This window comes from Trachinotus anak, unplaced genomic scaffold (assembly GCF_046630095.1).
Source record: "Trachinotus anak isolate AG129_WGS33_773 ecotype Australia unplaced genomic scaffold, CSIRO_AGI_Tana_v1 ptg000023l, whole genome shotgun sequence".
Lineage (NCBI taxonomy): Eukaryota > Metazoa > Chordata > Actinopteri > Carangiformes > Carangidae > Trachinotus > Trachinotus anak.
In genome coordinates this window covers 3731927-3741349 of record NW_027273874.1, presented here as the reverse complement: position 1 = coordinate 3741349, position 9423 = coordinate 3731927, and positions in this window count along the sequence as shown.

Sequence of the window (9423 nt, the reverse complement as noted above, 5' to 3'; positions counted from 1 at the left end):
GTATTGATCCGATATCATTACTAGTTATTAAAATCCTGTATGTTGAAGCTCTCTCGTGTAGGCATGATGAGGCGGAGGATGTCGGTTGTCATGGGTTACTCCCGGACTTCTAAGAGGCGAACTACCTTTTACCCCCCTTTCGTTCTAGGCTGAAGAGCCAGTTCGTAGCTGGTGCCTCATCTCGAACCGACAGCTGAAGAACCAGCTCTTGGTCGGGAGAACTGGTTCAAGAGCAGCACCAACACTTTCCAGAACCAAGAACCGCTTACGTCAGAGGCTGGGGGTTAGATTATTGTGACCTACCAGACTGAGTTAAGCTTTGTGATCGCCATGAAAAAATAAAAAAAGGTTGAGCCAGTGTAGCATCTAGTCTGACTAATCAAAAGAAGAAGAAGAGGAAAAAAACAGAGCTTCAGTAAAACCCTTGTAAAAAGACAATGTGGTCTGACACTAGCGTTGGTGGCGGACCACGCTGTGGTTGCTGGGAAAGCGGAGACATAAACAGATGTGGGCTACACAGTGACGTGAGGATGTGGCTGTATGGGGGCTCGCTACCCTGCGGAAAAGCAAGAACCAACTCTGAACTGGCACTAGATCTGCTCTGGAGGAAAGGCGGTATCTGATCCAGCTGATCTCACAGCCCTGGGAGGCCGAGGAATCTCTGTGGACTCAGCACTTTGATCCTTTCACAGAACTAATGCAGAACCTGGACCTGCTTCACAACCAAAAACACATGGAAATTTCACTTTTTACAATATGGGACCTTTAAGAAACATATAAAGGCCTGGATAACATTTAGCTCGCACACATCACAGAGCTGTATTTTGAAGTGTGTAAAAGAGAGTTTGTAGCTTGCGGTGGTCTGTTGTGTTCTTCTCCTTCCTCCTTTGTCTGCACTGTGAGCCTCTGCTGCGAGGAGCCAGTCTGAATAATTAGTCGCCGTGTGATGAGGGCGTCGCGTACTTGGGCTCGGCCTTTTTGAGCAGAGTGCAGGCACGTGTGGCATTTCGTGCTGTGTTGGGTGCATGGGAGGGGAGGGGGTTTGCTTTAAGTTTCTGTGTGGATGTGTAAAGTGTGTTTTAATGTGCAGTGAAAGTTCGTCTGTTCGTGTGTGTGTGTGTGTGTGTGTGTGTGTGTGTGTGTGTGTGTGTGTGTGTCTTCTCCCCAAGCGGCTGATGTCACTCAGTAGCCGAGCGGAGGAGCATCTCCGGTTTCCTGGGCTCACAAAGAAAATAACGGCCGCTCTGTTGCAGCGCTCCATTCTTCCAGCAGCCTGCGGAGACCTGGTGGGCCTAACAGGGGACCCCTCACCCCGCTCATTATCAGCCACTCTTTTTCTCTCTCTTTCAATGCCCCCTCTCACACACACATTTCATTTTCTCTGCCCTTTTCCTGCCTTTTTCTTTCCCTCCATCCTCTCGTGCGTCTTTCTCACAGCCTCTCTGTCTGTATCCCAACCTCTCCTCAGTCCTCTGGCCTTCGCCGGCAGAATTTCACTTCTGCTGCCAAAGAAGCTTAAAAACGATTAAAAAACCATCATGTTGGCAAAAGAAAATCCTCAAAGGACACAACCAGTGAAGATCAAAGTGTAAATACATCACATTCTTCCTCCCACCACCTTTCTATCTTCTTTCTAAGATTTTTCCGACACCTCTGACTTTGACAAAACACCAGTGAATTATGCATCTCACTTCACCGCTGCAGCTTTTTTCTTTTCTTTAATTATGATTCATGTTGTGTTTCAAAACAAGCAGATGTGTTTCTGACTGAAGCTGAGAGTGACTGCATCTCTCATGGAGGAGGGAGCGTGCTTTTCTGTTGCCTTGTTTCAATAATGCAACAGTCTGAAGCATTCATCCATACATCATTCAGAGGACTGGGCTTCACTTTCCTCTCGCGTGCTTCCTGAACGCACCACAACAAACTTTGTCAACAAAACTCAAGTTTTTGTTTTTGTCTGATTTTCACAGTAAAATTCTCTTTTATTTTTAAAGAGGAGCTGATGGCTCTTAAATTGATTTTCACTTTGATTTTATGTCCCCAAACATCTAAAAGTTGGTCTTTTTGCAAGACGATGCTCACCACTGTGTTTTACATTGACTTGGGGACCAAAGGGTTCAATGGGGCCCCAAAGCCAGAGTGTCTGGGTAAAGTTACTCTTATAAACATTTCTTGCTGACGAGTCAAAAGGCTCAGTCAAATGTTTATCTGAAAACATCTTCACTGTGGGGCTCTGCTAGGTCACATGGGACACCTTTGGGCATCTGTGCCCAGGGGCCCGTCATTTCACACTCACAGTCACAAGGTCCTCTGGTGACAAGCACAGCTCAGGAAGACCTCTGCTGGGAGAAAACCAGCTGCTGATTTTGACTCCATGTGGTATTTAAGAAAAACAGAGAATGTGGTACCTCTTCCTAATCATTAATAAATGACTTGTTCTTGTTTTGTAGATCAGCTATGAGCTGGTACCTTGCCAGGTGTGAGAAATCTCACAGCTCCACAATGAAATGAAGGTTTAGCTATTTTAAATAGTGAAATATTGTCGGTTGAATATGAAACTGTGATGGGACTAATTAGACTGTGGCACAGGACGCTAAAAGAATGTGGACACATGGACAGAAATCCATCTGTTTTCACATAACTGTAGATCCGATGGTTTATTTATTCACATTTATAACCTCATGCAAAATGATGTATCAGCTTTTTGCATTTGCATGTTTATTTTATGAACATGCAGAATCTATAATCTGTTTAATAACTTATTGTCATTTATATTTGCAGGCATATGGCTTATTGGAAAGTGAGCTTCACCAGCAAGAGACCTGGCAACCTTGAAATTGCTCTTAATCATGGCTTATCACTGGTTTAGTTTTCAAATGTCTAACGAACATATTTATGATTTTAAAAAGAGTGACTTGTACAGGACATGCATTTACAAGTGCAATTTTAAAACTGGGTGACTACCTATCAATATACTGTTGCATTTATATTTATATTGTATATTTTTACAACATGATTTAAGGATATTTCTTATGTTTATATTTATCTTATCTTTATTCTTTATCTCTTAAGTCATTCTCTATTCTTGCATTTCTATTCTTCATGGAGCAACTGTAACATGACCCAATTTCCCACTGGGGATCGATAAAATATTCGGATTGATTGATTGACATTTTGAATGACAGTGTCGCAGCAACAGAGCGTTTGCTGACGTTTTGTTTTATTTTATTTTGGAACTCAGATTTAAAAAATCTTTTGTAATATTCAAACATAAACAGAGACAAATTGGCCTCGATAACTGAATATTGCACAGATCAAATTGTGTGGATGCTTTTCCTGCTATTATTCACTGTAATATTAGCTCCTAACATCCTCAACAAGCCTTCATCTGGTGAGCAATGGTAAAAAAAAAACAAAACGAACAGACAAACAAAAAATAAAATGCTGAAGATAATAAACCATTCCCATAAAGCATAGTGACAGTGCACAAGATTATGGACACTGCTGCTGGAAAAAACAAATATAGAGGGAACATCAAGTATTTTCAGCTAATGTGCAGAAATACAGTCAGCTCCGGGTCTGTCTCGCTTCTCTTTTGGGTCCTTTTCTCTGTCATGTTCAGGATCCCAAAGAGCTGGAGCGTGAAACTCGAGCCTCCGATAAAAGTACTTGGTTATTGGGTTATCGAACAGAAGGACAGAGGGCTGGTGGAGGAGGTGGGGGTTGGGGGTGTGGGGGGGTTAAGGCGGTGGTCTTAAATGTGCGCTGTGGCCCGGAGAGGGGGAGCCACGGATTTACAAAACAAATGAACGGTTACTGGAGGAGAGAGGAGGGGGGTAATCTGACCGCTCCCCTGCTTTGCATTCACATTAAAGAACTACTCTCTGCTACTTCTACCCCCCACCCCACCCCACCCACTCTGGACTGAACACACACACACACACACACACACCCTCCTCCTCCTGAAAGACAGCTTTCAGAATTGGATTACCAGCTCTGAATGGGGTCGGTTCCCCTCCGCTGGGTTCCGTCTCCATCCCCTGCCGGGACTAGTGGTCCTGACACACACACACATACACACACACACATACACACACACACACACACACACACACACACACACACACACACACACCAGTCCTCCTTAATTGGTGGACTGTGCCCTCATTACATGTCCAAATATATGCATGTGCTGCCATTGTCTCTCCCTAAAGACTCCCTCTTTGAATGCAGATTGAAAGCACACTCCTGTGTGTGTGTGTGTGTGTGTGTGTGTGTGTGTGGTGATCACAGCTGCGGATGTGTCCTTGATGGCGGCGAACTTGAATCTCAATCTGACCCTATTCTACTCTGGGGGGGCTCAGAGACAAAGCTTCATACTGTCCATGGGGACACCCTGAGCACTCTTTCTCACGCCGAACTACACACACACACACACACACACACATTCACATGCAGGTGAGCTCAGTGGGAGCTTGGAGGAAGAGATCTGGTGTCTTGTTATCTGCTGCAGCCTGTTGTTCTCCCTGCAGAAACCTCAGAATAATTACCATAAAATATTCAAACACAAGTGAAAATCTCTTCTGCAAAAAACACAATTATGTCCCATCCAGACCCCACATTCTGGCAACACACCAACAGAAACACCACCTGAGCTCATCTTTGGTCAGCTAAAGACCAGACCAGCTGGTTGCTGCTAGAGAAACTGAACAAAGAATACCTCCAGATGCTGGCTGTGTGAGCTGTATTTATCTGTCTCTTGCATTGGCAGCCTCTCAGTCTGTAATACTAACATGTATAAAATCACAAATGATAGTAAAATCAAATATAGTGTAGCTACATACCAAACTGCATTTATGTTTAATTTCCTCAACTGTATCCATCATCAACTGTAACTCATCCAACTGTATATATATATATATATATAAACAAAAAAACAGTCACGAAGCTCATTTTATTCCCAGTGGTTGTACAGCTCTGCTTTATTGTCACGACCTTCAACTTGTGCACTTACGCTTGAATTATGCAGAAAAGACACCAAAGTCTGAAGCTATATAAATGAGATCATGGTTTCCCGTGTAATTCATTGCAATTGATGCCATATTACCTCATTACATTAGATCACATGCCAACGTGTGAAGTGGATGGAGATGCTCATAACTCACAGAGAAGCAGGAATGCTACCGATGCTGCATATCTGCTGGAGAAATGAGGCGGTAACGTGAACATATGTTGAGTTTACCGCAATCAAAAAACTCAGTTAATACAGGTTTAAGATGGAGGGTTGATACAGGATGTGGCTCTGATATGTAACTCCTCATAGAGCTTAGACTCTTTTTGCTAAAGTGGAAATCACAATCATAAATGTTCAGTGAAATCCTCATCCACTGTTAATCGGCGCTTAGAAACCGTGGTTGACTTATAATAGACGAGGAAGTGTATTGATCTTCTTTTCAAATATCTTCCAGACTTTGGGTGCAAACGAATGACCCCGACCTATTTCCTGTGTGCATCCACCCGTCTGTCACTCATCCAGGCCTCTCATTGCTTAACAGATTAATTTGCCGATGGCGGAGGAGGGATTAGTCAGCCAGAGGTGTGATCGTCACGCCTGTCGTCCTCCCACTTTACACGTCCCTCACCTCACCACCGCCGCCCCCGCCCCTCAGTGAAAAAAAAAAAGATACTTAATCATATTCTCCCGTCTTCTCTCACCTCCACACACACACACACACACACACACACACACACACACACATCCATCACTCCCTTCCTGTTTTCTATATCTGTGTCTGTCTAGAAGCTGGCAGTGGCATGCTTATATATATATATATGACAGACGAAGAGGAGAGGACTGTAGGTGGAGCGTTTAAGTGCATTTACTGTATATATGTATATAGAAAAAAGGGAGACACTGTGGAGGTGGAGGTGAAGCAGTGGCTGCTGAGGATTGAAATGTGACTGACAACTGATTGTTCTTTTCTCTCTCACTTTCGTACCATATGATTTATAAGCAGACACATGAGATTTTATTATCAATAATACTGATTATGTAATGAAATATAAATCTGATGAATGTTGTGGAAGCTTATTCTCATAGCACTTGTACAAATCTATAACAGTACATTTCAGAATTTCTCATTAACTTTTCATACAAAGGATCTTTTATGGGCTATAAACATGGGTAAACTGAGTGTTTTCCTGACAGTGTGTATTCAGTCCATGCACACACACACACACACACACACACACACACACCACATACTTTAAGTTGCCAGACTCATCTGCAGGCCGACAGACAGATCTTCTCAGGTGGCCGCAGATTTTCAGGTACTGGGAGTTTGTATTGTGTGATCTCACCTCCGTCTCAGTGTTTTCAGACACAGCGAAACCCTGTGATGACTGCGGAAGAGAGAGAGAGAGAGAGAGAGGGCCGACAGCTGCAGGGAGATCAGGAGACGTCAGCTGACGTGCGGCGTCGCGAACAGATGTCGGTGTCAAAACATTTTTATGAAGTGTCTGCTCCACTGGATGGGCTCTGATGTGGGAGTTCTCGCTGTCCCTTTCTGCTCGTTCTCCTCCTGTCTTTCTTTAATCCACAAACACAACGAAACGTCTTGCCACCTATTGGCATTTAAACAAATCTAAACTTTCAATTACTGACATTAGTAGTGACCATTTTCATGCCACAAATATAAATGCATTCAGTTTCTTGCTCTGAGCTTTTCTCTGCTGATTCGCATTAATACCATTAGATGTGGGCTGGAGGCTTCTGTATTAATACAGGCTGACACATAACACACCCACTCAATGACCAGTGGGTTTATTAAGACATTAATGAATTGTTAAAATTGAATTAGGAAGAAAAACTCATTTGATTTACAGGCTTTACAGACTGTTTTATCTACAGGAGACAGAGAAGAAACCATGTTTTTTCCTTTAGGTCACTGCTGATTATTTTCCAAAGCATAACTTCAGTTTTAGATTGATCTTCTTCTTTTGTGAGCAGACATTGATTTTCCCGTCCTCTGAAGGAAGTTTCATGTTTTTGCAATCTGATTTTTTTTGCTGCTCTTACATAAACTGAGACAAACAGAGGCTTAGAAGGAAGTAAATCAATCTAAAAAATGATGGTATCCTTTGAAATCAATTGCTGTGCTGTAAAGTATACACTTTTTATACTTAATGGACTGAACAGAGTATAAATCTCTCACTCAGAGGGTACTAATATTTAATCTGACATCTCAGTTTACTTCAGGTTTAGTTGGAAGAGTTGGAGGAGATGAAGCCAAGTGACTTATATATGATATATATATTTCATTATGAACAATATGCAACAAAAGGTAAAGCTATAAACATCCTAAAATACAGTTTGCATCCTGTATTTTATTTCCCAGTGTGAGTCTTTAAACTCTGGGAGGCAGCACTGGGTGCATTTGGCAAGTAAGGATGCTTTCAGAAAGTCTTGAAGAATGAAAGTTCAGTCTAGACCTTTCCACTTTTTGGCCTTTTCCAGAGCTTTCCAATATATGACATGGTCTTCACCTGTAGTTAAAACTGTCATAAGGACATGTGAGCTTAGCAGCTGTTCTACAACCATTTCATGTCTAAAAAACATGAACATGAAAAAACACGAAAACATGAAAGTTCGCTCTTGGCTTTGACAAAACAATCTGGACTCATGGTCCTCTTACTGGCTTATTCCCAGGGCTTTTAAGATCAGATAATTGTTAACTCATGAGCTAAAGGTGAGTGATGTCCATCGCCATGACAACTGAGTAACCCGCATCTGCTGGTGAAGACTGTCTGATACGGTTAAAATCTCTGGAAAAGGCTCCAAGCCTTTTGCAAACAGGTCGAGAATGAACTGATCACTGGTGTTTTCAGTTTTTTTCCTCTTACTTGCTCCTGAGCGTGTTGTTTACGCCGTGGTGAGAACGAAAAAGCCACCCCACTCGCACTTTCTTACAGTCGGCCAATTAAACAGGTCAAATTCCTTGCAGATCCTGTCCGCTTGGCAGACGCCCTCAGTTCTCGCTCTGAAAAGCACTAGACTGAGGATTAACTTATTGTACTGTCGTTAAAATTCAGCTCAGTGCAATTCTGTCGGGAGCAAACTGATTCAGTACAAACTGCTGTCTACCTGGTTCCGGTTTGTTGGCCGCCGCTGTCGTTATCCAACCACAGAGTCCGGACTCTGTGACTCAGCTGTTTCTGTCTCCGGGTGCGGGAGATGTGAACGAGGTGTCAACTCGACTATGTCACTGAGCCGTGCAGCGGAGGACTGATCTGCGATGAAGGGAGGGAACCGACAGACAGAGGAATAACAGGGTGCCGGGGACATGGACGACAAAAGTCAGCTCCTCTGCCTGTTGTCATATGCTGCTCAGCCCTCGGGCATTGTGGGAAATGCATGTGCATGTGAGAGTCTTGGCACGTGTGTGTGTGTGGATTTAGTCTCATACCCTTGATGTTTTTCACCGTCGTGCAATTCTTTAGACACTGAGTGTGAAAGTACAGTTTATTAAAATCAGGAAAATATATTTCAAGTTTTAAAGTTAAATACAAATAAAAAAAGCTAATCACATGTTTTACATGTAATATCTTTATCTATGTGGAGTAGAAGTGTAAAGTGCAGCCCTTCTACTAACCTCTGCTGTAACGAAGGATGTAAAAATGGATCTCACACAGAAAACACAACCTTTCCGAGCTGCCACCTATTGCTCTGCAGCTACTCTGAGGTCTGAGCGGCAACACACCTGCCTGTCTCCACGTCCTGCCCCCAGCGTCCGACATGAGCATGCACACAATATATGACATGGGTGTAACATGATAACACTCCTCTACACACACACACACACACACACACACACACACATATACACACACCGACAGTGTAGCAGTGCCTGTGTCCCCGCTCATTTCTCTTTTGGTGAGTCAGAGATGTTTTGCGCAGCGTTGAAACCACAACACATCACTTCCATTTTAGTTCACACTCTGAAGGGCTGTGGGCGGCATGAGTGTGTGTGTGTGTGTGTGTACAGAGAAGAGCGAGAGCAGAAGGGCAAAAAAGGAAATAGAGGTAACTCATGTGTGTGTGTGTGTGTGTGTGTGTGTGTCTGGGCTTCCAATTAATTAACATTATCTCAGCGCTGTTGGTTTCCGAGTGGCTGCAGATTGCCACACTAGTGATTTTTCCACTCAGTGGACGGAGGAACTGGCCCACAGTGATCTGGCATGTGAAAGATGCTGGAGGAAGAGGAAGCTGTCCTAACGTGGCAAACACCCAGCAATGAAACACTGAGAGCCACACAACATCTGAAGCAGAGTTTCCGCCCTGAAGGCGTGCAGCAGACCGCAGCTCGAGAAAATGGGACATTAAAAAAAAACCACATCCTGACTTTGGAGTGATACAGTTTTTTT